Below are 27,714 nucleotides of genomic sequence, written 5' to 3'. Positions count from 1 at the left end.
ACATACCTGGTGCCGCAGTCTGCTTCTAGCATGTTTCCTTCATGTTTACATCATGAACACAGCTGATTTGTTTAATTTAGTGATTGACCACTCCTGAAGGCTGAGGAGACATTTCAGCTTTCAGATTATGTGTTAATAATACAAACGCATAGCGAGGAGATACGTTTTACTTTTGGTTCTACTAAACGGATACTGGGGGGTGCTAAAAGCGAGTCAAAACTGCCTAGTCTCCCTTTAATTAGATTAATTATGCAGGCGAGTCACACTCTGGCAGCAGAGAGAGACAGAGGCTGCATAATAAAATATGAGGACGTGCTTCACACAGAAACTCTGAACATGTTCTTATTCCTCAATAGTGAAGAAGTGATGAAAATAATAAATGTCAGGAGACATGCTTTGGGGATTTTAGGTCTGATGGGTCATTTTGGTTTTGGGTTGCTTTTGGGCTCCTTGGGACTACCACACTGCTGCAGGTTGGGGGAGTCTCAGTTCCAGCAGCTGTCAGTCTCCTGTTTAGATACACGGAGGAGTTTACTGTAAGAGAGAGAGCTCTGAACAAGACACCAGTCTTATTTTTAACTCAAATTTGTAATCTTTCATCTGTTTAATGAATTGTTATAATTGTATTACTTAATTGTTTCTGATATTAATCTATTTCTGTTTTGAGATGAATATGATTTTATGACTGTTTTATTTTGTTTAGATCTATGTGTGATTCTTTGTCTGTGATAAGTGATATATAAATAAAATTTACTTACTTGCTATAATACAAGTCAAAATGTCCCCAAAGAACAGGTCATTGGATAGTAGCTGGTTAGTCAAGGAGACCCATCAGATAGGTACAGTAGCTATCATTAAATTCTAACTCAACCCACAGCCTCCTGCTGGACGTATTATCAGCAAATATAAAATAAACCCCCAAAATTGTTAGAAGTTTTGGATTCTTTATTGTATTTTCAGTAGCGGAGCTTGGTTCATGCTTCACCAAATTTCTGAAATGTGAGACTCTAAGGTTTAAACAAAATAACAAACCACGCCAAATATGTTTTTTTCTCACTGATAACTAGTTTAGTTTTTAACTAGTTTAGTTTTTAAGGTTTTAAAGGTTTATTTGTGTCTGAACTCAAAACAATCCCAGATCAAATCTGACATTCTGAAGACGCATTTGTTTAAAACTCAGCCAAACTTCTGGGGCAAAAATGGAAACAAACTGCATAGAGTGGTAACCTACGGAACTGGATTAGGGCCACTGAAAAGAAAATAGAAAAGACAGAATTCTGACTTTTTTCTCTGAAGACAAAAAGTCAGAATTCGTTTTCTTGTTTTTTCCCCTCTTCAGTGGCCCTAATCCTGCCCTGCAGTAACCTCATAGGTATCCCTCATCAAGAAAAATATTTGAAACGATAACACTAATGTTTATTTCCTACACTTCCTTGAAATGCGCCGGTGTGGATTTCAAAACCATCTTTTGTAAAACTGGATTGTTTAAATGTTATTCTGATGACCTTTAGGATTTAGCCTGAGACCAGAATGAAGAAGAGAAAAAGTTTAATTGAATTACAGAAAATGTGAAGGATTGCTGACGTGAGCTGCAGATGATCTGCAATAGCAGTTTTTCATCTAACCGTCTTTTTCCAGACTTCTAGCAAGAATTTAAAGCTGAAGGTACTTAACAAGTTAAACATTGTGAAAATGCCAGCAAGTTCGTCATGTTTCTGTTGTTTCAAACGTAAACAGAGTTGTGAGCAGCGGCTGGGGCTCTCAGATATGCAGCAGTTTCACCTAAAAACATCCTCAGCTGGCTGCTGTAATTAGCTCGCAGACAGAAAATGGAAATTCCACTTAATAGTGTGCTGGAAATGAGCCGAGCTGAATCATATCCAAACAGAACCCCACTGCACAGCCGGAGCTGCCTTCCTCAGCAACACCAACACTAAACTGATTCCTCCATAAACCGCTCAGTATCGCTCCCTCACAAACACACAATTATTTCCAGCATGGAAACAATAATCCATCTGCAGCAGCGATCAGAAAGAAAGAAAAGTTTCTCAGGTGAAAATGAAAGAAAAACATGTTCTAGTCTGCAATTTGGCTGCTGCAGAGAAGATGAGAAAAACAGGAGGAGGAGGAAGATGGTCAGAAAAACTTGCACTAATTCTAATGATGGGCTGAACTTTACACTTTAACAAAACACAACTTCTAAAAGTTCTGGTGAAACATGTTGGACACTTGTGATGGAAGACACCTTGGAAATCTGTACTTTTTGAATATAGACTGCTGACATAGCCTAACATGTCTCCTTTTTTATTCCTCATCTAAAATAAAATGTCTGTATGATGTACCTGCACATGGATGTGGTTGATGATGACATGAGGTTTATGTGATGTGTACTGGATGATTATGAATAAAAAAAAGCTACAGTGGTAGCATTTTAGACATTTTAACAAAGTAATGACTTTTGTTTTAAAATCATGTTTTGTTCCAGATGGGGCTAAAACCCAAAAAGTGCCCACTCTCATTTTCCTGCTCATCAGCTGCTGGAAAGGACAGAAGTTAGTCAGTACAAAACCAACCTGCTCATTATGTATCTGTGAATGGTTTCTAATGAAATGTTCTCTAAGGCCTAGTCCACACGTAGCCGGGGTTTTTTAAAAACGAATATCCGCCCCTCCAAAAACTTGCATCCACACCACCGCGTTTTAAAAACAAACTCTGTCCACACGTACCCGGATAAATACGTTGTTAAGGACATGCCAGACCTGTAGGCGGCAGTACTTCCCCCGTTCTTAACCTCGTCGTTCGTCTGTGGTCTTCCGCAAGGAGCAGTAATTCCGCTTGCAAAAACAAACAAGCAAAAAGCGCTTGGACAATTGATGGATCGGGTAGTGACAGAGCGCAGCTCTGAGGGCTTCCATGATGCCGGCTAGTGTAAACACAGGTCGCACACGTGATGTCAGCATTTTTCTGTCGCGGAAAGTGACGTTGCGGACCTTAAAACTCCAGTTTTGTCTGTCCACACGCAGACACCCAAAACGGAGAAAACGCAGATCTTCACTTTGGCCGGAGTTTTTAAAAAGATCCATTTTCGTGTGAAAAAACTCCGTTTTCGTGTGGATGACAGGCCAAAACGTAGAAAAATATCTATGTTTTGGCAGATCCCCGGCTACGTGTGGACAGGGCCTCAGTAGAGGAGAAGAGGCAAAAACTCAAAAACATAAAAGATCATAGCAGAACAAGATCTACCGTTCATGATTTCAGAGAATAATGTATCAGTGTGACTGGAACAATGAGAAGATGCATGTTGAGCATAGAGAGGAAAGTTTAAATGAAAGACTGGATAGACAGAATGAAAGTGACAATTCTGGTTTAAATAGTAAACCCAAAATTCTGAAAAACAATCAAATCTGTCACTATACGGTGCACGATTTCAGTTAGCCAGACTGCCTAATGTCTTGTTTTAGCAGGACACACTAACATCACAAGAGCAGACCTCAGAACGCACACATCACTAAAAGCAGACAGCTTAACAAAACAACAATGCTGAAAAGAAATAAAAGCACTGCCTTCTTTTATTTGACTCCAAACCAAACACAAAAGTGGCAAAAACGAGTGGTTTGCATGTTAATGCATGTAGCTTCCACTGTTGCTAATGAGGCCAATTCTACTCTTGTATAGTACTCCCATCACTAGCTGTTCACGTCACTTTCTGGGTGAAAGTCATTGAATGATTGCAGATGGGAAACTTGGGTTTTCTAAAACAAAGCACATGCTGATGGATGATGTCATTATTTTAAATGGTAAGGTTTTTTTTTCTATCAGCATGTTACGTCCCCGACAGGAGGTGTTAAAATGCGAAGGCGGGGGTAACATAAGAATTGCGACAGTGGATTTAAAATGGGTTGAAGTGTTGTACAAGGTTCAACAAGTGCAAACAGATGGCGAGCATTGTTAAAATAATGCTAAATGAAAAATTCACTAAAGTTAACAGTTAAAAGACAACTTATCAACTATATAAAACACCTGCTTAAAACTTTATTAAAAGTTTAATCTAAACTGAAGGTGTTTTAAATACACAACAAAGTTTAAATATGTCTAAAAACTAAAGCAGAGTTAACCTTAAAACAGAGTCAACTAAGTTGACATCAACCCAAGATCCCTATGGACCACTCAGAGTTTTTCCCTTTAAAACTCCTCAACTCAGAGTTAAAACTTTAAAAGTTAAAACTCATCACAAACGAAGGGGTTGAAAACAAAATGAGGCCAGGAGGACAGCAGAACCCTTAGGACACAGGCGCCCTCCCTAGTAGGAAAATGTGTGAGTGGGGTAGAGGGTAAAAACTGTGTGCTGCATGGTGGCTCAGTTATTAGCACTGTTGCCTCACAGCAAGAAGGTTGCAGGTTCGAAGCTCATCTGTGGCCTTTCTATGTGGAGTTGCGTGTTCTCCCCATGCATGTATGGGTTTCCTCCAGGTACTCCAGTTTCTCCCACTGATAACAACATGCCCACAGGTTTAAAATTGTACGTCGCTTTGCACTTTGTACTCTGCATAGTAATTTGCTGGCACCTGTTGCCCCCAGTAGGTATAGTTGTCATGTGAACTCTGACACTGCAACTCTTTTCACTTTGCTGTTTGAACAAGCCTTCTTTGATTTATCAGATGAGTCCTCACTGGATGGATTGCTTACTTGCTTTAATGAGACCTGTGAGGCTATCCTTAACACTGTTGCGCCGTTAAGGCCCAGGAGGGGAACACGTACGGTAAATTTATGCTCGACGGACTCTACTCGAGCCGCGAGAAGGACATGTAGAAGATATGAGAGACAGCGGAAGAAGGATAATCTGCATGTTTCCCTAATTGCTCTACGTGACAGTTGGAAATCTTACCAAGAGGCAGTTAGATCTGTGAAATTTGCATACTATTACAATCTCATTTCCTTAAACTCAAATAACCCCAGAGTACTTTATACCACAATTAACTCAGTTTTGAAAGTGAATGATCACCATGTGGTGCAGGCTTCAGCAAAAATGTGTGATAAGTTCCTCGACTTTTTTATGGGGGAAAGTAGCTGTGCTCCGGGCTGCCATGTCTAGGGCACCGGAATGCAGCCCTTCAGTGACTACTATCAGAGGTTTAGTAGCATTTCAACCAATTAGTTTAGATGACTTGATCAAGATCGTTGGGGAGTCTAAGCCGAGCGGCTCACCAGATGACGTGATGCCTATGCGCCTCTTTAAAGAAGTATTTCCAGTGGTCGCCCTTCTAATATTGCACATAATTATCATGAGCCTAAGCTCTGGCATAGTCCCTGACGATTTTAAAATGGCAGTTATTCAACCTTTGCTCAAAAAGCTTGGACTGGATGCTTTGCTGTCTGAAATCTACAGGCCCATTTCTAAACTTCCATTCTTAAGCAAGGTACTAGAGAAATGTGTTTACCGCCAGCTCTTGGTTTTTATGGATGAGAGTGCCATATTTGAGACTTTCCAGTCAGGCTTCAGAGCTCTACACAGCACTGAGACTGCAATGGTTAGAGCGCTCAATGACATTTACAGCTACTGATAGTGGTAATTCTGTGTTGTTACTTCTGCTGGACCTCACGGATGCCTTTGACATGATAGATCATGAAATGCTGCTTCTCCATCATTATGTTGGGATTTCAGGGTAAGCCCTGGAGTGGTTCAGATCATACCTGACAAATAGAAAGATGTGTGTAAGGATGGGAAGTTATTCCTCAGAGGACTCTGATTTACCCTGGGGGGTACCACAGGGTTCGATATTGGGACCTTTGTTGTTTTCTACTTACATTCTGCCCTTAGGTGATGTCTGTCATGAGCTTGGAGTTCACTTCCACCTTTATGCTGATGATTGTCAGCTGTTCCTGCCTCTAAACACGTCAGGAGGTCTCTCTCTTTCTAATCTTATGAATTGCTTGACAGAGATCAAGACCAGGATGAGTGGAAGGCTATCTTGTTTACTCCAAGCAGACATTTTGACTCTTCTTTAATTGACCGTGGGTCATTTAACGACCAGCTGAGTGCTTTAGTGACTCATCTTGGTGTTAAACTAGATAGCAACCTTTGTTTTGACAACCACATTACTGGAGTGATCTCCTCTTCCTTTTTCCACCTGCGTCAGCTGTCAAAGATCAAACCTTTCCTGTCACGACATGATCTTGAGACGATAGTCCATGCTTTTATTATGGTGCGACTGGACTACTGTAACTCTGTTTTCTTTGGTGTGAGCAAGGGCTCAATAGCCAGGTTGCAAATGGTGAAGAATGCTGTTGCCAGATTTTTATAGGGCAGGCGCAAGTATGATCACATTACCGCTGTCCTGGCTTCGCTTCATTGGCTGCCTGTTGATGTAAAGATTCATTTTAAGATACTTTTGCTGCTTTTTAAAACGTTAAATGGTTTGGCCCCTCCTTACTTGGTGTCATTGCTTTAACCACACACCCCTGCACGGTCAGACCGCTCGGAGAACCTCATGCTCCTCTCAGTCCCAAGATTTCGCCTAAAGACGCGTGGTGATAGGGCCTTTGCTGTGGCAGGTCCTACGCTTTGGAATGAGCTTCCTCTCAGCATAAGGGCCTTCACCTCTGTGGCGGTTTTTAAGGCAAGGCTAAAAACCTACTTTTATGATCTGTCTTTTAATCTTTCTAACTAGTTTTTATTCTTTCACTTAAAGTGATCCGTGCATTCACTGTGTTTTTTGTCTGTGTCATGTGATCCAATGTTTTTATTTTCTGGACCTAATGTTATATGTTTTTACTTGGTCTGTGTAGCGCCTTGGTGGCATGTTTTCGGCTGTAACCCCTTCTTTCCACAGGAGCCGTCAGCAGCACATTGCTGCAGCAGCACGTCATAGCTGCTGATAGAAACCGCTGTGGTCAACAGAACCTTTTCCACTGGAGCCGTCAGCAGCGCAAGTCGGCCGCGTCTCAGGAGCAGCATGTCGCGGCACTTACGCGCCGGTTCTATTTTCTACGCGCGACGCCTCTGAAACGGGTCAAGTTCGACATTTTTGGGGAAGGAAAGACAGGAAATCCGATGCGGAAATGGAGCGGAGCTCCCGAGATTTTCAGAATAAAGAAACGTACTGCCTTCCGGTTGCTTTACTTTAAAAAAAAGTTACTAACTGCGGCCCTGTGAGAAGTTATCACCTAGCTAACGGTTTCTGTTGTTTTTCAGGTCCGTACTGGCGATTATAAAACGGACAGAACATAAAAAACAAACCTTTTGGAGCCATTTTGTAATTTTCTCCTGCTTGTTGTTGTGTTTACTGACGAAGTCACTCGTGTGACTTCGTGCTCTGTCGGTGACAGCTGCTCCCCTGCTGCTTCGAATCTCGTGGGAAGGGCCAAGCAGCAGCTTACGCAAACAAGACGTGCTGCTAACGGCTCCGGTGGAAAGAAGGGGTAAGGTGCGATTTATAAATAAAGTTGAGTTGAGTTGAGTCGCTTTGGAAAAAAGCGCCTGCCAAATAAATAAACATAAATAAACATAAATATAAAACTCTTCATTGAGATATCACCAATGGTGATGTGTGTGTGTGGCAGTGAGTGAATATCGAGGACATCATCTTTGAACACACTGGTCAATTAATGCCATTTATCATCTGTAGGGCCTCTGTGTGTGTGTGTGTGTGTGTGTGTGTGTGTGTGTGTGTGTGTGTGTGTGTGTGTGTGTGTGTGTGTGTGTGTCCTCATCCACCGTATTCCTGGGCCTGATAAATGTAGAAACAATGATGCGAGGAACATCCAGTGAGATACCAGAAGACGCTCATAGCCATTGGTTTGCATGGTGAGGTTTCACTTCTCATAGAAATTTATTTGAACATTTTAAGAGCATTAAAAAAGTTATTTGCCCATTAAAAAAATGCCCTCACTTGACTCGGCAACGTGCTGCACTGTGGGTGGTTGTACTAACAATCAGAGAAAGTCTAATTTGTGGCTGCAAAAGCGATGTTTAGAACATGCACCTCGGACTACGAGAGAGTGTGCTTGCACTCCACTTTGGCTGTACATCAGTGCATGAAGACCTGGGGTTTTTCTCAATGCCAATGAACCTTGCCTTGATGTCTTGGCCCCGCCCCGGTTGCCTAGGAGATACATTATCAGGAAGCGCCAAGGCGTGCTCCAGTGTTCATGTTCTACCGAGGTGTCTGTTCTCCGTTCGTTAGCAGTTTAGCTAGCTGAGCAAGGATACACTTGTAGCCTGGCCTTGGTCAAAAACTACCCAGAATACACCGCAGTATTTTCAAAAGGATGGCGGATCAGAAGCCAAGAGCTACGTCAGTGGCAAATTTCAAGTTTAAATGTAAGTCAACTAATTGTAGCTATCGAGTTGATATCTGAAATATTTTTTAGATCCAAAGCAGTTATCTATGGTTGGTTAGTTGCTTAGTAGTTGCAGCTTCGCTGGCTAGCAGGTAGTACATTGCTTACATACTAAAAAGATATACACAATTTAAAATGTAAAAGGCTCGTTATATGTTTATATTGAAACTTATACATATAAAATATAACGTTATCTCCCGTGTCACATGACGTTATGTGACCACCACAGAAGCTGCGGTCATGTGATGTAAGTCTGTTCCATTGAACCGTTTTCTTTGACCAAGGAAGGACAGTGACCTCGTAAGCAAGCTTGACATTGAGAAATACCCCTGGTCTTTTCCTGTCTGAAGGCATTCTCAACCTAAAATAAACATAATTCAAAAATGTATACACATACTTTAGACCCTAAAAACAATTTACCTGAAATAAGCTTTAAACAAGCAGGTGAATGATTGATATAGAGATCAATGTTTAACATTATACATGTTCAAATGCGTTGAAAAGGATCATTAAACCTATCATCATACATGAACAACCTTCTGTTTGTGTTTCACTTGATGTAGAAACTAAGACCCAGGCTTGGTGATGGGGGATTTAAGGCTCTGACTCTGCTCTATATGAACGTTTTAGTTAAAAAAAAGATTGTGTCCCACCTCATTCTGCAAAACACAACCAGCCATATGACTATATAAGAACCGATAAGCCTCAGAGCATTTAAAGATCGTTCATTGCCTCGCTTTTGGATGTGACAGAGTAAAGAAAGTAGCTAAAATGCTACTGTATGTTAGCTTAGGCCAGATTTTCAATGCATCCTCCACCCCTCTATTGCAGCAGTAGGCAGAGGGATTGTAACGGTGTCATTTTAGGACAGAGGATGGGGCTTAAATCTGCAACTCTACGGCTATGTGGTGGGCGTGCAACTCCACCGCAATGGTTGTCCCTAATTAACACTTAAGTAATGATTAATTAGGAATGACATCCCGCAAACACCTTCAGAGCTGCTGTGAAACACTTAATGCTCCCTTTATTTTTTTCATACAAACATACAGATTCATTCCAGATTAATTTTTATCATCTGTTTTTCCAACACACACACACACACGCACACGCACACACACACACACACACACACACACACACACACACACACACACACACACACACACACACACACACACACACACACACACACAAGACTGAACTCTTAAATGAAACATGTGGACCAGATTGTCAGAATGGCTGACCCACCTGGCTGTTGTTGTGGGTGGACGATGAACATAGAGGAGGAGTTATCTCCCTCACAGAGCTTTCTAACTGAGTCCAGAAGATGATCCACCTCATTGTTTTGCTCCAGCCCAGTTGGTGGCTGGTGTACTGGCTGATATTTGGATGAAAAATAAACCCAGTTGGCATCTGCTGAAAAGATTTCAGCTGACCACCACAAAACAGCAGCTTACGGTCTGCATGACTAATGAAGGTAAAACCTGTTATTTTCTCCATCTACTTCAGGATATAGAAGCCTGCAGCATTTGGATGAAAACCAGAAGAACCTAAAGTCACACAAGGCTTTTGGTTCTGTGTCCATGTCAGCTGTGTTTCCTTCAGCTAAATCATTGTGGTTGTTTTGGTTTCTGCTTATTTATCTGGACTCAATCTGATTTACTTCTTGTTATTCGGGTCCCAAGTTGATTTCTACGTATTTGTTTTGTTTTTGTTGTTTTGGTTTTTGAGCAAATGCACCATAATTGTGTTTTCAGCAGTAACGCTGAAGTTCTGTAAAACCAAAGTTTGTAAAAATGCGTTTCCTTTTTATCTTTTGTTTTTAGTCAAATGTTGTTTTAATTAAATGTTTCTTACTATTTCTTCATTTTCAGGTTTATCATTAAACACATTTTTTTATTTTTTCTCTCTTGTCCTCATTCCTCCCTCTGTTTTTTTCTTTTGTCAGTGAACAAATCAAATTAACTACTTAGTAAACATGTGTGTGTGTGTGTGTGTGTGTGTGTGTGCGCGCGTGCGCGTGTGTGTGTGTGTGTGTGTGTGTGTGTGTGTGTGTGTGTGTGTGTGTGTGTGTGAGTGAGTGTGTTACAATAAGTGGTGTAAAGCTGGTGGGATACAACAGTGTGTCATAAACAATTATATCAGTGAGCTGCTGTAACTTGTACCTTAATCACTTTTTGTAAAACAATTACAATATCGTTCATAAAACAATGATTATTTTTAAAACAGTTTTGTTATATTCCAACATGTGAGAATGGTTCTACTTTGTCCTTCCTTCAAAATGACACAAATGTCCTCCCCTCCAAATGCTAAGCTCATCTGGGTCCGGTGTTCTAAGAGCTTGGTATGAGTTAAGACAACAAAACAACAAAACATACTAGAAAGTATTACGTGGCTAAAATACAGTCATTCCCCCCTACACTTGGAACCATAGTGTCCGTATGGCTCAGTCAGCAACGACAGAGAAAAAAACATTTTTTGTCTGCACTGATTTTTTATTTGAACTTCCAGGTTATCATAGTAGCTTTACTCTATTTTCATAGCAGCACTGTCTATGGCTGTGCCCGACCTTCAAAGGCCGACCCAGGTGATGTAGGTGGGGCACTTCGTCAATCGCGAAAACCTGAAGTGAGCGAAATTGGATATGTAGCTTTCAGATGTATTCCTGCCCTTACGTCGACATATGGCCTGTCCCCTAGCCACTCTGACTGTAGTAAAAGTGAAAATGGAATTATAGATTTTACTAAGCTTTTTATTACGCTCACTGAGCTACTGGAGCTTCCCCAACCTAACAAGTTTGATGAAGCTGATGATTGTTTGATCAAGCTGATGGAGGGCTCTAGTTTTGTTGCACTGTTTGTGTCAGTGGACACGGTAGGGTCGGGGAGGGGGGCGGGGCATGACGCTTAGCTTGGCAGGTGGCCAAGCAAAGCCTGGCGGGCCGCCAGGCTTATAAAGCGCTGGAGGAAACTCTGGCGCTCTTCCAGGGCAAATAGCGAGTCTTCTGTTGTTTTGATTGGCTGTCAGATTGGAGGGAATGTTGGATTATTAAAGCAGTTCACAGTTGAAAAAGTGGTAGATATGAAGTCTCACAAGATTTTGCTAGAGTTAAAGTAGATTTCCGGAGTTTTCCCCTTTCAGAAATTATGTATGATTTTTCAGAAATCCGTAAAAGTGAATATCTTATCATGAACTGTGATATAATGTAATCAATACATCTTTTTTTGTTTATTTTTTTTTCTACGTACGCCCCCTGCCCCGCAGAGCTCCGTGCAATAAGAAACTGAGCGCTGACCAGAACTAACCAATAGCGTTAGACTACCGCTTACTTGCTTCAAATTTAAGGAATACCCCAGCTGATGCAGAGTTGATAAAATGTTCATGAACAAGTAAGTCTTTTATATATATATGTATATATATGTGTGTGTGTGTGTGTGTGTGTGTGTGTGTGTGTGTGTGTGTGTGTGTGTGTGTGTGTGTGTATATATAAGTTCATTGCCAGACTTAAAGTCCATTACATACAGATAAAATAAACAATAGAAGGAAAACACAAGACAATAAAAGATACCAGTTAACATTAATACCAATAAGATCCTATATAAAATCACTGGATATAACTGCAGCGGGTGTAAGGGACAACAAAACCAACTAGTTGAGATAAATCTACCCAAACATTTTAGCCAGTGCTTTCTCAGCCTACACATATAACGAGAACAGCTCACAGTGGAATTTGAGAGTGCAACTATAATACTATTGGAAGATCCTTCCAGCCGTCTCATAAACTTGAACATTAAATTTCTTAAAAGTGCCTTAAATGTGAACACTCTCTCAGAAACAAACATCTGACAAGCACTTCATGAAATATATGAAAACACAACATGACATGACAATAATACTGGTAAAAGGACATGTTTTAGCTCTGTTTGTTGGCTACAGAAGCACATCAGTAAACAAGAAACGTAAAGTTGTCGTAAAAAACAGAGAAAGAGACTATTTGTGTGATATGCTTGTCAGACACTAGATGGTGCCATCGGAAAGAGACTAAGTGAAGTCTTACTTCTGACTTTACTATATAAAAAAGGGAAAATATGTGAATGGGTTCATCCCATATTACAAACAGAAAAAGAAACGATGAATATGAGACCACACCAACAACAAACTCACCAACTTTTTCTCATGCCGCTGCCTTTTCATGAAGATCTCTATATTCTTCTGTAAAGATGTTGTAAAGCTCTGGGAAATCTGACACGCCAAGTATCAACTTTTCCTCAGTTTTTCCTTTAATGTTTGCCCAGAGATGTACTGAGAAGCATCCTGTCGGCTCATTGGTCAGCCAATGAAACCTCGGCTGATTGGTCCTTGTCAGAGGGACAGCGATGCAAAGTTAAAATTTTCTCAACTTTCTGGGATTGCGTGGCTGGCTTGCCTGTGCACGACACATGCACAAATGTAACATTTCACATGCAGGTTTTTCATGTGTGGCTTAGCAGGAGGGAGACCCGCGATAATTGCTGTTGGACATACCCCTACTTCACGCTGGAAGCATCAGCAAAGCTGATGAGAGTGTTGGCTGCGGAACGGCTTTCTCACTGTGCTCCTCTGTGAACTCGCGAGATCACAAAATCCCTCAGGTTTATGCCATCCTCCATTACCAAAATGAAGGAAATCATGTTTGATATTTCTGTTTAATGTCATATAGGACGTTGTTCCACTCCAGTACCAGGATTAAAGCCATGAAAAACACACACCACTGCACTTCTGGAACGATGCTGGGAGTACATAAGCCATTAGGTCACATGTTGATGTAATCTACATAGACATAAAATTGCATGGCTGCAATAGTCTTCTATTTTGAATATTAACAGGGATTTTAAACTTAAACTGTCTGTGATTTCCTGTCTGGCCCTATGTTAGCTATGGAAATTGTGTCCCAAAAGCAACTTGTGGCAAAAATAGAACCCGCTTCTACCTCAAGTGGCGCGGCGAGCCACTTATGGGAAGCGGCTGGAAAGGTTTTTCTGTCACGGCTGGTTTCCTGCATATTTTAGATAATGAACACTGCTGATTTATTTAATCTGGTGATGAATCACTCCTGTAGAAACTAATGAAGGCTGGATAGACATTTCAGCTTTTAGATTAAGGTGTTAAGCCTGGTTTATGCTTCTCCGTCAGCTCCGCAAGGGACAGACACACACGGATTGATGGAAGCGTTTTGCTCTCATACTTCTCCGTCTCATGGAGAGTGTTGCAAAGCAATTCCCCGCCAGGACAACAGAGGGCGTAGCGCTGTTCTGTGGTATCCTGTCATGTATCGGTCCAAGATCGTGTGTTTATATTGTGTTTTTTGTATATAAGAGACTTTTAACACGGACATATTTGTCTCTCATTCTCCCACCTCTTCATGCGCTCCCCACCCTACCCACGTTTCCTGTCATTTCCGTCCACAAATAAAACGCTTGCTGTGCATCTTTTCACTCCTCCAGTCACGGGAGAATTAAACGTTCAGGTTTTTAGAGGTTTTTCGCAGTTTGGGAGGATGACTTGTAACAGTATTCTTCAAGCTTCTCCGTGTCTGCCGCTCGTTATCCTCGGCTCTCTTTGCAATGGCGGCGCTGTAAATAACAGCGGCGTCCTGACCAATCACAAGCTTGCGTAATCCGTCTCGTTCGACGGATGTTTAGAAAAGTGGGCTCGACTCCGTACGGATTTGCGTGCCTGCCGGAGCCCTACGCAGGGATGGATAATGGCGTTGCGTGCCTCCGCACTGACGCAGACGGAGAAGCATAAATCAGGCTTTACAAAGATGAATGCACAGCGAGTCTAATTTTAACCTATGTTTGAAGTAGAGCTGGTGTTTTTTGTGGTATCTGAGATTTTTTTTGTCTTGGTTGTTAAATGTTTTTTAAAAAATATTTGTTGACTATTTTTTAGACCCCAAGAAATGTAACAACTGTGACAGCAGTAAGTAATGAGGATGTAATGGAAATCTAGGACAATTATTTTAGAAATGTTCATTGAAAAGGTTTCATTAATTCATTTGAAATTAACCTAATCAGTTTGTATTTGTCATAATGGGAACATAAAGAATCTCTTACTTTGTGAGCTCAATTTTAGAATGAATACTGTTAAGTTTTACACTTACACACACACACACACACACACACACACACACACACACACACACACACACACACACACACACACACACACACACACACACATCAAAGGTTGTTAATTTTGTAAAAACTCTAATATTCCACTTTTCATGTTGATACCAAGCTCCATTATTTGAATCCCAGCTGACTGGAGTCCTTTGTAGAGTTACACATGATCAGAGGTACCTCCACTCTTCAACATCCCACAAGGAAACCATGAATAAGACTAATAGAAAAACACGAGTGAAGTTAAAGACGTAGATGAATTTTGTTGTTCTGATTCGGAGTGTCACTGCAGTCCCATTACTGAAGCTGTTATTCCCAGTTTGGCCGCGGGCAGCAATAATCTCTCCAACCTTAATGCGATGATCTGCTTTGATCCAAATACGTTGGCTCATTGCTAATTGCTTAATCAATTTTCACACTATTAAACGGGTATGCGGATAATTCGCACAGAAACAATCACTCCCAGCTAATTGGAACCAGGAAGATAAAGAGGAGGGGAAAAGATGAGTTCCCACCAGCTGGGAGCTCCACCCAGAGAGAGCAGCCTGGATCACACACAGCACTCACGGCAGGATAAAAAAAGGAATACACACATACGATAACAATGTTAATAGATGGAAGTCAAGGATGATCATGAACCGTCCCCGTCCTCTGAAAGGAATAATGTATGGAAGCCCGAAAGGCAAAGAAATACATTTGAAAGTAGTCCTATTTTAAAAGTCTGACAAGAAAAAAGTTTTTTTTTTTCTTGACTAACAGGAGGTGGGACAAAATTTATAAAACACTGAAAAACAATTTAAAAAATAATTAAAGACACTGTTAAAAACAAAAAACAAAATATAAAATAAAAAATAATAATCCCCCTGAAACATGGCATTACTGTTGGTATCTATGAAGGTAGGATTTATTTTATGCTTGGCAATTTATGCTAACTCACCCAATTTCATTTATTTTTAATTTCTTTCGTAAACCAAATGCAACATTTATGTTTAGAAATCTCCTGCCACCAAAATCATTTTAAAATTCTGACCATTTGTCATAAAGTGGAGGAGAAAGAAAATGTATAAATGGTACAGCTTTTAGTTATTTTAGTTTTCTTTTCCAAATGTCCATAGTTAGATTAAAGGTGCAACAGATTCCCAAGAAAAATAGTGAAATGAAATGAAATGTCCTATTAAGTTCACAGAAAATTCCTATAAATACGGGACCTGACTGTGTTTGACCCATAGAGGAAAGGCGGCTTGGATCTAATCCAGTAGCAGCACACTCGATTCTGATCCACTTCTGGAACTAGTTCAAGCACACACTCCATTCAACGGAACAAAAGCAAATGAAGCTGACGGCTTTAGCTCTGATCCGAGCCAAATCATTTCAGCCAGTTGCAGCCGTCGGGTGAGCTGGTGCTAACAGCAGCGCAGAATTCACAACACAAAACAACCACAGGTCTCAAAGAGGGTGGGCTTGTTTACTTACCTTCAGGATCCAAAGAACATTAGAAGAGGGAGGAAGAACAGCCACGACAGCCGGGCAGCACCGAGAAGAAAGAGAAAGAGAGAAAGCAAAGCTCATTAGAAAACAAGTGAGCAGGAGCAACAGATTTCCATCACTGAACCCAACAGATCATTCAGCATCTGGAGACAAATCCTGTCGGCAGCTGACACCAGAACTCCTGAGCAGCATTCATCACACCTCCCAGACTCTGTTTATTCAGCAGAAATAGAGCCAAACAGAACCAAAATCTGAGCAGCACTTCCTGCAGGATGACACAGCAGAATACAAAGCAGCTCCTGAACAAACAGGGCTGCAGCTGAACAGTACCATACCCGGTCTAGTTTGAGCTCCAGATGTGTGGCTTCTGTTGCATTCATGGAGGCTGCTTAATGTCCAATGTCCCTGAACATGATTCCTGCTCAAAGCTCCTCTGATCCACAGGAACCTGACTGGAAACACACAAACATCCCTGACAGGCTCTAGAACTGAGGTGCGGGAGAATCTCTGGATCAACTGGATGGCAGTAATTATCAGGCCAAGTGTGATCGTGTGGCTTCTGCTAATGCAAATGGTATAATGTGAGGACTCCAACAGGCCCGGGCCATTTGTAAAGCTAATGTTCCGCTTGTCAACATCATTTGCTTCCAGGAAATGTGAGATTCAAGCGCCAGAAGGACGACAGCTCTCAGGGGAGAGAACAATACCGGTGGAAAGAGTGGGCAGCTGGAACAGAAACACACACACACACACACACACACACACACACACACACACACACACACACACACACACACACACACACACACACTATTTTGATTTTCTACCAGTTTTAAACAAAACAAGTACTGCGGCTTTGGGTTTCTGATCCAGTTCAGAGCCTCTGACTGAGTTCAATAACATGATTACAACAGGAAAATAATTTTCACCTCTGTAAATTAATTACCCAAAATTCCTGAATAAAATGTTCCTGAAAACTCAAAAACAGATTCTTATAAATGACACAATGCTGTGTTCTTGACAGAGCAGCAGGATTATAATCCAAGGAAAACGCACATTTCTGTTTAGAGTTCTGAGGCCCTGTCCACAAGTAGCCGGGGATCTGCCAAAACGTAGATATTTTTCTATGTTTTGGCTTGCCATCCACACGAAGATGGAGTTTTTTCACACGAAAACGGATCTTTTTAAAAACTCCGGCCAAAGTGAAGATCTGCGTTTTCTCCGTTTTGGGTGTCTGCGTGTGGACAGACAAAACCGGAGTTTTAAGGTCCGCAACGTCACTTTCCGCGACAAAAAAATGCTGACATCACGTGTGCGACCTGTGCTTACACTAGCCGACAGCATGGATGCCCTCAGAGCTGCGCTTGCTTTATCAGTTGTCCAAGCGCTTTTTCCTTGTTTGTTTTTGCAAGCGGAATTACTGCTCCTTGCGGAAGACCACAGACGAAGGACGAGGTTAGGAACGGGCTAAGTACTGCCGCCTACAGGTCTGGCATGTCCTTAACAACGTATTTATCCGGGTACGTGTGGACAGAGTTTTTTTTTAAAACGAGGTGGTGTGGATGCAAGTTCTTGGAGGGGCGGATATTCGTTTAAAAAAAAACCCGGCTACATGTGGACTAGGCCTGAGTTTGTGGATGTAGCAGCGACATGTTTTGTGTTTGACTAGAATCTACATTAGCCACTCTGATTGGCTGTCATTCCTTATGAAGGTTCAGCCAATCACTGTACAACACACCTGTAACGTAACTAGTGAAATCAATAATCTGTCAGGTACTAAATGATCAGTTTGACTGCACTGAAACTACGTGACATACAATATAAAATAAGTGATGACAAATATTTGTTTTAAATTCTAAAGTGATTTGGTTTCTTCCAATTTCGGAGCATTGTGAACAAACTGAAATAAATAAACGGTTTGCATCTTAAACCATATTAAAACAAGTTCATATATTTTTGGATAACATTAATACATTTATGTGATTAAAAAGGTGTCCAATATGGTTTATTATTTAAAGCTACATTTGCAGTGTTCTCTAGTGTAAACCATTGCCTTACGAGTGGTTTAAAAAATTAAAAAACTATGATGCTCCTGTTCTGTAATGCAGAAGTTTGCTGGTGTAGAGGTGGGCTGAAAACAGCAGGAGTACACGTTAATACTAATGATATGCACACACCTCATTTTTGATTGGCTAACAGAACGCGTGTGGCCATTTTGCAAAGTTACCATCACCATGACACTCTCCGCTCTCTCCTCGCAGCAACCCCCCCAAACTTCATGTGGGCGAACACAAGTCAAGATGGGCGAGGCCATGAATGCAAATTCACAGTGTAACATAGATCTGTCAGGCTTTTCAAATCATATCATTTTGTTTTGTATCAGAAGCTAATGCAGCAGTTTGGTGTAGGAGACTATTTTCATCTATTGTACTTTCTTGCTGTGTTTGTCTTCTAAGTCCTTTTTTTTTTAAACACAGTTAAGGTTTTTCTTTACCTTGCTGATGTTTCGTTTGTGGCTGCAAAACATCTTCAGAGCTGACGCCGATGGTGGCGTCACTTCCTACTCCATTTATTCGTGGGCAGCAGAGGACGTTGTCGTCCTCTGCTGCCCGCTCTCCCCTCTCCGATGGGGCAGTCCCATGCTCAATCCAATGATGACACAGGCAGCATTAAGTTTACTCATGAGACAGAAACAGAAGGCAGCATAGCATTTATGGACATGAAAATAACCAGGCAGACCGACGGGACCGTAAACAAACACATATAGGAAACCAACACACACAAACCACCCCACCATACACAAAATGTCAGTAATCAGAACATTATATTACCGAGCAAGCATGATAACAGAAGAAAGAGACCATAAACAAGAGGACAAACACATACTGTACAACACACTTTAAAGTCCTGCGGATACCCAACATGGGTGATAAACAAAGGAAAACAACAAACAACAACAGAAAGAAAAAAACAACCTAAGCAAAGAACCAGAAACCCAGAAAGACAAGAACCAAAACCAGTGATAACCCTACCATACATCAAAGGCATAACAGAAAAAATAAGAACAACAATGAAAAAACACAACATAAACACACCAACAAAACCATACACAACAGTTAGAAACAGACTAGTACACCCAAAAGACAAGATACCATTTGGACATAAATGTGGAGTCGTTTACAAAATCCCATGCAAACTCTGCAATAAAACATACATAGGAGAAACCGGATGCCAACTCATCACACGAACAATAGAACGTAGAAAAGAAGCAGAGAGAAGAATAAAGAAATCAGCCGTAACAGATCACTGCATAAGAGAAAACCATGTAATGGACTGGGACAACACAAGGATCATAAACACCAAACAACAGAAATACAAAAGATGGATAAAGGAAGCTATAGAGATAAGGAGACGTGGATGTGGGACCATGAACAGAGACAATGGAGTTTACTCATTGGATCGCGCATGGGACTGCATCATCGGGGAGGGGAGAGAGGGCAGCAGAGGGCGACAATGTCCTCTGCTGCCCGCGGATAAACGGAGTAGGAAGTGACGCCACCATCAGCATCAGCTCTGAAGAAGTTTGCAGCCGCAAACGGAACGTCAGTAAGGTAAAGGAAAACCTTATCTGTGTTTAAAAAAGAACCAAAAATGGACTTAGACTATTTTCATGTTCAGCCTGTATGAAAAACCCAGAGGGACTGACTATATTCAGAAATAATATTTAAAAACAATTATTATTTAGTCAACTACACCTTTAATTTATTATTCCAAACAGAAAATCTAAGTATCAGAAGGCTGGGTCGGTTCCTAAGCTTTTTACAGATAAGCATATGGATTAATGAGTTTTGACGTCTGAAGAGGAAAAAACTTTTCAGACTGAACCTTTACCTTCATTACTGTGATTAAAAAGCTTCTGATTGGACCTCAGACAGAGCAGCAGGAACTTGATTTTAACTGAGTTATGTTTGGCATCCCCTTGATTAGCATATGGGTTTTAAATGAAAAAAAAAAAAACAACATTAAACGGTCCTGGTTTCTGTGATCATCTGGTCTGATAGTTTAAAGAAGAACTGGACTAACCAGTCTTGAGTTTTACATTCAAAAAGGTGATGGGGTCAATGGTGCAAAAGGAAAGATCTGTAAGGAAAACAGGCATCCCTCAACGACATGACCTCCAGGAACCAGAAGCAGAAAAGGTCCCTTTCAGAGGAGGAGGGGGAGCTTTCTGGGTTGTCTCAGATGAACTCTTAGTAAACTGATCAGAACCAGATGGAATATACTGTTGGATCAGTATGAGTATTCCTTAGAGTTCATTGATGATGATCTGATCGGATCGGGTCCGTGCCACACGCAGCCGCCCCCCCATCCGTGTGTCCTCTCACATCCATCCATCTCATGTGTTTGATGAGCAGGTTCTACAATAACCCATGTAAGTGGAGGTGATATAATAACCCTCTTTTATCACAGCTAATGATTTATGCCCGTCAATGTCTCAGCTGCTGTCACTGTAATAGATGGGCCCAGCCTGCTCGGCTGGTGACACCAAAGGTGACGCGGCTGTTTGCTGATTAATAATGAGAGCCAACGCCGGCGATAATGGGAGATGAAGCTGTGTACTTCCACTGTTGCTGCCTCCTTTACAGACTGGACCTGTGAATTCTATGGGATCGTCTCAGGAAGTCACATTCTACACAGATTGTGGTCCTGAGAGGTCACTTTACTCGGTGCTTCATGACGCAGCTCACCAGTTGGTGATTAACCGGGTCAAAAAAGAGCCAAGTCCTCCACAGCTGCAAGCTAATCAATCTGCCAGTTCCTATTCAGTCCAGAACAGAGGTCCAAACCACAGAACCTAAACTCTGTCACCTTAACTAAGATCAATTTAAATAGGTTCAGACACCACCATGGCTCCACAAGAGCAGTGGTTTCCTGAGCAGAATCCCGGAGAACCAGCACCCCCTCCACTCAGAATCACTACTCAGGGAAATTTGTCTGAGCATTTTTCTTGTAAATGTGATTTTCTTGGTAGGTTTGATTGTCTGGCAGTAACCTGAACAACAGAAGCCAGGCGAGAACTGAGCTATTAGATACTTTGGATTAATCCCATGTGCTGCTTCTGATCCAGGTTCCACAGAGTTTTAAATCTGGGTAACAGAAGATAGTTGGTTTGCAACTCACCATCTGCAGCCTTTGATACGATCGATCATAACATCTTGATCTCTAGACTACACACTTGGGCTGGCATCTCAGGTTCGGCCCTAGACTGGTTTAGGTCTTACTTTTCTAACAGGTTCCTCAGGATCATGCTGGATGACTATTCATCCCAGTCACTCTCCCTTCCCTGGGGGGTTCCTCAAGGTTCCATCCTCAGCCCGTTACTGTTCTGCCTCTATATTCTGCCCTTGGGAGCCATTTTCAGACAGCATGCTGTTTCATTCCATCTATACGCAGACAACTGTCAAATCTATTTTTCACTTAAACCCACTGACTCCACTAAACCTCTTTTTGATTGTCTTCACGATGTCAAGCAATGGCTGACTGATAACTTCCTCCATCTGAAACAGAGTGTTATCTTGGTCGACCAGTCCGTAGAAGCAATCCATTTAGCAGAGTAACATCACAAACCAAAGGACAGGAGAATGGTGTTCTTTTCTTTATTTATTTTTATTTTAATTTTTTTTTCTGTGCAGACTTCTACATCCCCCACACACCTCACCTCTTCTCAGTGAAAACATCAGCTTTTATACATCTCCCTAATTGGGATAAACCATCACCTAAACAAACCTCAACACTAAATGTAAAAGCTAATAAATATATACAGAATCATAGTTACTTTAAAATATCTACATTCCACATTCATTTCTATAAATAAGCAGTGCTTAACATACATCAACACTTCTCACCATATTAAAATAACCCAATCACTCTTCCAATCCTCCTCTTGGTATATCCCTCTGGAACCTATAAAAGATCCCCATGCCCTCGAGGACTATTTTGCTCACACCTGCTGACAGGAAACAGGAAAGGTAAGCACACACCCACAATACAAATGTTTGTTCCACAGCCCTTTCCTTGTTCAGTTCTTCCCATCAATAAATACCATACGTCCCACCTTACTGGGTCACCTGCTAATCAATATAGAAATAAACACCTTCAATACCTCATGAATGTGTCCCATTCCAATTATAAGTATAAGATCAGTAGATCTGTCCAGTATTGAGGTGTGGCAGTGATCCACTGTCACACGGAGGTAATCGTTTTTAGTCCCGACAATGTTAGAGCAACCCAGCAACCTGACCTCCACTATATGCCTCCTAATGTTACTTCTGCTATTTCTAACCTTGGAATAAAAATAGACCTGGTTCTGAAGATGGATGCTCAGGTCAATAGCAGAGTCAGGTCCTGCTTTTACCACCTCAGGCGAATTTCTAAATTAAAGCCCATCCTGAGTGTCCGTCTTCCACAATCTGCGATTCACGCTTTCATCACTTCTCGGCTTGACTATTCCAACTCCTGCTTAGACGGCATCAGTAAAGCTGCTCTGTCTAGATTTCAGCTTGTCACGAATTTGGAGGCAAGGTTCCTGACTGGAGCTGACAGAAGACAGCACATTACACCCACTCTTAAATCACTCCACTGGTTGCCCGTTCATTTCAGGATCAATTTCAAAATTCTGCTTCTCACATTCAAATCTTTGAACGGTCAGGCACCTCCCTATCTGTGTGAACTCCTCCATTACTACCACCCACCTCATGCACTTAGGTCTGAAGATCACATCCTCCTAACTGTCCCTAAGGCACGACCCGCGGGGAAAGGGCTTTTTCTGTCTGTGCCCCAAAATTGTGGAACTCATTACCACTTCAGAATAGGCAAGCACCCTCTATTGCCGTTTTTAAATCATGCCTGAAAACCCGTTACTTCTCCCTGGCCTTCAACTCCCAAACCATAAAGCATTCTATTTTTGAATTGAATTGAATTAACTCCTTAGTTTTTCCACCTTGTTTGTTCGATTTTAAATTTGTGTTTTTTATATTCTGGTTTTACTTGTTCTATTGGTTTTAGTTTGTTGATCTTTCAACTCTTTTATCTTCTTTACTTCATATGATATACACGACTAGTTTAGCTTGTGTTTTTTATTATTTGTTTTTATGTGCTGTGCTTTGGTCAGTTGTAATGCCGTGTTAAAAGTGCTTTACAAATAAAGTAGTATGGTACGGTATGTTTACATCCAGCAAAGGCAGACCAAAGTATTAGAAATATTTTACATTGTGACAAGTAAAAAGGCTTTTTTTTTAAACTGATTTATTTTTGGAACAGAAAGAAAGATTAAACATGTATATACAAAACCATAAGAGTATAGTTGGTTTTGCAAAACTGTACAAATAACTAAAATTAACTTCATCTCCTAATGATCCAAAAAACAGTCATATATACCGTATGTATGCATAACTCAGCACGGCACCGAAACAGGTTTCCAGGGGAAACACTGTTTTTTAAGCATCAAACCTCCTAAAAAATACAATTTATGCTTACTCATTTCCTGTTTGCACTTCCAGGCTTCCATAGAGGTTTTTTTTTTTATTAAGCCATTGGTAGCACTGTCTGTCTGTTTTCTTCATTACATTTGTAGAATGAACAGACAATGTAGACTAGCAACTGAATGTTAAAAGTATATCTAGTTTGTTTCTTCAAAAGGAACTAAAGGCATTTTTATGAAGGTCTATGTTGATTCTAGAATGATTAAAGTTCCAATCATTAAACAAGTTAACCCCACCACCTTGCACATAAATAAATAACTGCACTCTTCTGAATGTTATTATCCTGTGTTATAAGACCTTACAGATTTAGTAACCTATTGCTATAAAACACTGCTTTCTTCACAAAACTAGTTGGTTATTAATATTTAAAATTCTGAAACTTTTTATTCTACATCTAGAACTACTTTACACCAGATCAAAATTGACAACCAACTAATTTTTGCATCTGCTGATGCTCTTGTTTTAATAAGTTACACCTCAGCCTGGAGTGTTTTAGTCCGAAGATGAGAAATTAATGCAGCTTTCGTTTTGTTTTTGTTTTTTGTGTCATCCAACATGATTTTCTGCAGCAAAGCAAACCCAGCAAACTGATGTACCATTCCCAGGACAAAACTTGTATTTTATTATTTTAAATGGCAAATCGTTTCACCAATACACCTTAAGGAAGCTATTAAACTATTTAGTAAAATCTTAAGCAGTGTCCACCAACCCAATCTGACATGGGAACATGAATCTGAAAAAGCTGTTAATACTGTTAATGAAAAACACAAACTGAGCCAAAACCTCTCTCTGTCCCAGCAGGGCTGCTCTGAGAACTCCTAAGTTTGGGTTTTGGATGCTTTAAATCTAATCTCTTATTTGAAACACTCATCTTTATTTTGTTCTCATGCTCGTTAACAATAAATGCCATTAAAGCTCAGAAAGCGAGTGTGTCTGAACTCAAATGTGCCGCCAATGCTCGAAAGAACCTTGTTAGAACAATTTAAAGATCTAATCACCACCTGGAAGTTTTAGATATAATTTCACGGGCTAAACAAATCAGCTGTTTAACAAAAAGTTGCATGAAACACCCAATTTAAGATGCTCTATGGGGTGAAATGGAAAAATCTGGAGCCATTTGATGGTACTAAAGTAGATGTAATGACACCTAAATTAGACTTTTTTCAATTAATTCTGTTCGTTTTAAGTGCAGCAGAAAGCACCCTTCAATAACTTGTATTTGACTCAGCTTTCACTCATTTAAGCTCAGCTAGAAGAAAAATCACCACCTTTACTGGATGAAGAAAACCAAGGAGAAAAAGGAAACTAACAACTTTACATTCAATACATAAGAGAAGTCCAAATTTAAAAAAATGTTGATTTATAGTCCAGGAAAAACAGCTTTAAAGTAACACTAAACCATTTTTTAAACTTTAAGATAGAACTTTAACATTGATCTCAGCGATTGTTGAGTTAGAAACTTGACCAGTTTCATATTTGACACCACTCTGCAGCCCCCTGCTAGCCAGATACTGAGCAGTTTTATGGAGCAGGTAGGTGCCTATAGGGGGCGCTCTTTACCTGCTTTACAGCTGTTAATACTAGCAGTTGGCATTTTTAGTTTGCCGATCATTAATAAAAAGCACAAGAAGAAGAAAAAAAGTTTGTTTCTCAGTTGACCTCATGGCAGAGCCTGGAAGTAAAAGTAAGAGAGCAACGTCTTTAGAGGTGAAGCAAGGAGCTAAAACCAGAGTGAACACTGATGCGGCCACCACTAGTTTGAGCAAGCTAAAGGAGGCTGATGGACTGATGGTGACCTTGTTTTGTGGCTACTGGACTTGAAAGTAATAATATTTCTTTGTCCAACAGTGAGGATCTTCTTACTTTGTGGGTTAGTTTAGTATCTGTTGTCTCGTGTTAGTGTTAGCTTGTTGTCAGCACCAGTTACAGCAGGCTCCAGTAGGGTTGTTTATGACAGTTGTAAGTCCACTTTCAACTAGTTGGACAGAGGAGCAGGAAACTGCTTGATGTTAACATCTAACAAAAAAAAAAAGAAAACCTAAAAAATGAGCAGAAACCTGATCTCCATCCTATAAACAAACACCATCATGCTCTGTTCTCGTCAACAAAGATGGACTCCTCAAAATAACTTCAGTGGATTTCATGCAAATCAAAGAAGAAAAAAGGGACCAGAAAATCAGTCATCACTTCTGAACTTCACTTTGCAGAAAGTAATCAATGAAAACAGAAGCTTGGGGCATTTTTCCAAACTCAAAGCAGACACTATTTTTGGTCAGTACAAGTTTTGGGTGAGAAACTAAATCTGACAGCCCCACAAGACAGGAAGTCGACTTCTCATCTCGGCCCAAGAGTCGTAACATATCCACGAGTCACTTCTAATGACATGTCTGATCACAGAAACATTAAAACACGACAAAAACACGGCTTACTGGGATCAAACTGGCCGTGTGGTAAAAAGGAAAAAGAAGGGTCTGGTGACAAACACTCAAGATGAATATCAAAACCAACTGGTCACAGGTTGTTTGACATGATATTAAAAATAAATACATGAATTAGTTCAACATAGATACAACAAAATTATTATGACGGAAGAGTTTGTTACAAAGCCAAAATTTATTTTAGCTGGATACATTTGTGAGTGATTTTTATGTACACTTTTATTTCCTCCATATGTATACCTCCATTTGACTGTAGCATTTGTATAAACAGGTTACAGAGTTAATTAAAACTTGTTAGCTAAGCTATCATCATGTATTAATTATTAGATGGCACATCACATGAGAAGCTAATGATGGGTATATTAGCGCATCCTGGTGCAGTAAGCTAAACTTTTATGTAGGGCTTGATTAGTCAACTGTTAAAATAGTCATTTGTGGCAGCCCCACAAATAAAACTTAAAAATTCAATTCAAAAGTTTCCAAAATTCTTTGATTTGGATGTCAGCAAAAGTTTAAAAATCCTGTAAATCAAAATAAAAATATGAACTCACCAAGCATGCAGGGTCTTAATCACATGTCAGTGTCTGCAGAATCACTCAAATCTGAAGCAGAAGAACTATCATCTCATCTCTCGGCTCCATACTTTCACTCTCACAGCTATTAGTTGGATAAAAAAAGAATGTGTGGAACAGATCGGATATTTTTCTGGCACACTACAGTGTGTTTGCCAGCGTTTTGTAGAAGCCTGAGGTGAACAAGTTGCCCTCTGGTGATAAATTATACAGGCAGTGGAAACACTCTGCCCTGCAGCAGGCCATCCTCCCACACAGGAGACGCTCCAACAACACAGATGGATGGAAAACAATGTCCAGAGCTCAGGTCAGTTGGTATTCCCTGGCACATTACCCTATGTGTGTGTGTGTGTGTGTGTGTGTGTGCGCACGCGCACGTGCTTGTACATCTGTGGCATGCTAAACACACACAAACAGCGGCCTGTGCGGGCATATGTAAATGCACCACAGCAAGGGGGCTAAGGGGGGTCAGAGGTCAGGACTTAACACCCTGCAGCCACTCAGGGGTTTTCTGTGAGCTGAAGCAGTGGGATTGTGGGATTTTAAATTGCACTAATGAGTCGATCTTTCCTGCTGTTTTATGAACAGCTACAAACCTCAGTGGGAAGGGAAGGAGGCCGTTTGTCGTGTTAATTATGCACCTGTAAGTCTCAGGTGGAATGAGCGTCCTGCTGTGGCTAATGCTTGTTCTGCCACCCGAAGGACCGCCAGCCACGAGTACAACAGGAAAATGTGTCTCCAGTGGATAAATCAATAAGGGCCACCAAGCATTTGGATCAAAACATTTTAACAGTCAATGACTCTCAAATGTCCCAGCAGGACACCGTACACACCTCAGTGAAAGCAAGCCGCATGCTGATTGGCCAGTTCAGCTGATTACACAAACAAAGGTGTTGTCTGTTTGTGAGAGTGGACAAAGGCAGGAGGAAGTGAAGAGGTGAGACATGACCATGTAGATCTGATTTACGGTCCAGAGTAGAGCGTACCAACATATTTCAATTTTTTCATTGTGTTAGGAGTAAAAGGAGAATGTGTAATGAAACTTCTGCAACACTGACCTCAAAAAAGAGCATGCTGCTTAATTAATTAAGATCCTAACCGATGGATCAGGTCATCAACGAGGCTGTTGATCCAGTCTAACATGGTGAGGAAGAACCAGAGCTGGAAGACAAAG

General features: G+C 40.8%; 1 protein-coding gene across 4 annotated transcripts in view; it reads right to left on the bottom strand.

The window, feature by feature from the left end:
- grid1b (glutamate receptor, ionotropic, delta 1b) overlaps nt 1-27,714 on the bottom strand; it is a 716,034-nt gene that overhangs the window by 416,153 nt on the left and 272,167 nt on the right. The window contains exon 1 of one of the 4 annotated variants that reach the window (XM_070545807.1): nt 15,975-16,103. The exons of the other annotated variants lie outside the window; for them this stretch is intronic. The gene's annotated coding sequence lies outside the window, so the exon portion shown is untranslated. Of the gene's footprint in view, nt 1-15,974; nt 16,104-27,714 lie in introns of those variants that run through there. 4 annotated transcript variants of the gene reach the window in all.

The sequence above is a fragment of the Nothobranchius furzeri genome, chromosome 16 (assembly GCF_043380555.1).
Source record: "Nothobranchius furzeri strain GRZ-AD chromosome 16, NfurGRZ-RIMD1, whole genome shotgun sequence".
Classification (NCBI taxonomy): domain Eukaryota; kingdom Metazoa; phylum Chordata; class Actinopteri; order Cyprinodontiformes; family Nothobranchiidae; genus Nothobranchius; species Nothobranchius furzeri.
Note: the sequence above shows the minus strand (reverse complement) of the source record. Positions and strands in the feature narration are given on the sequence as shown.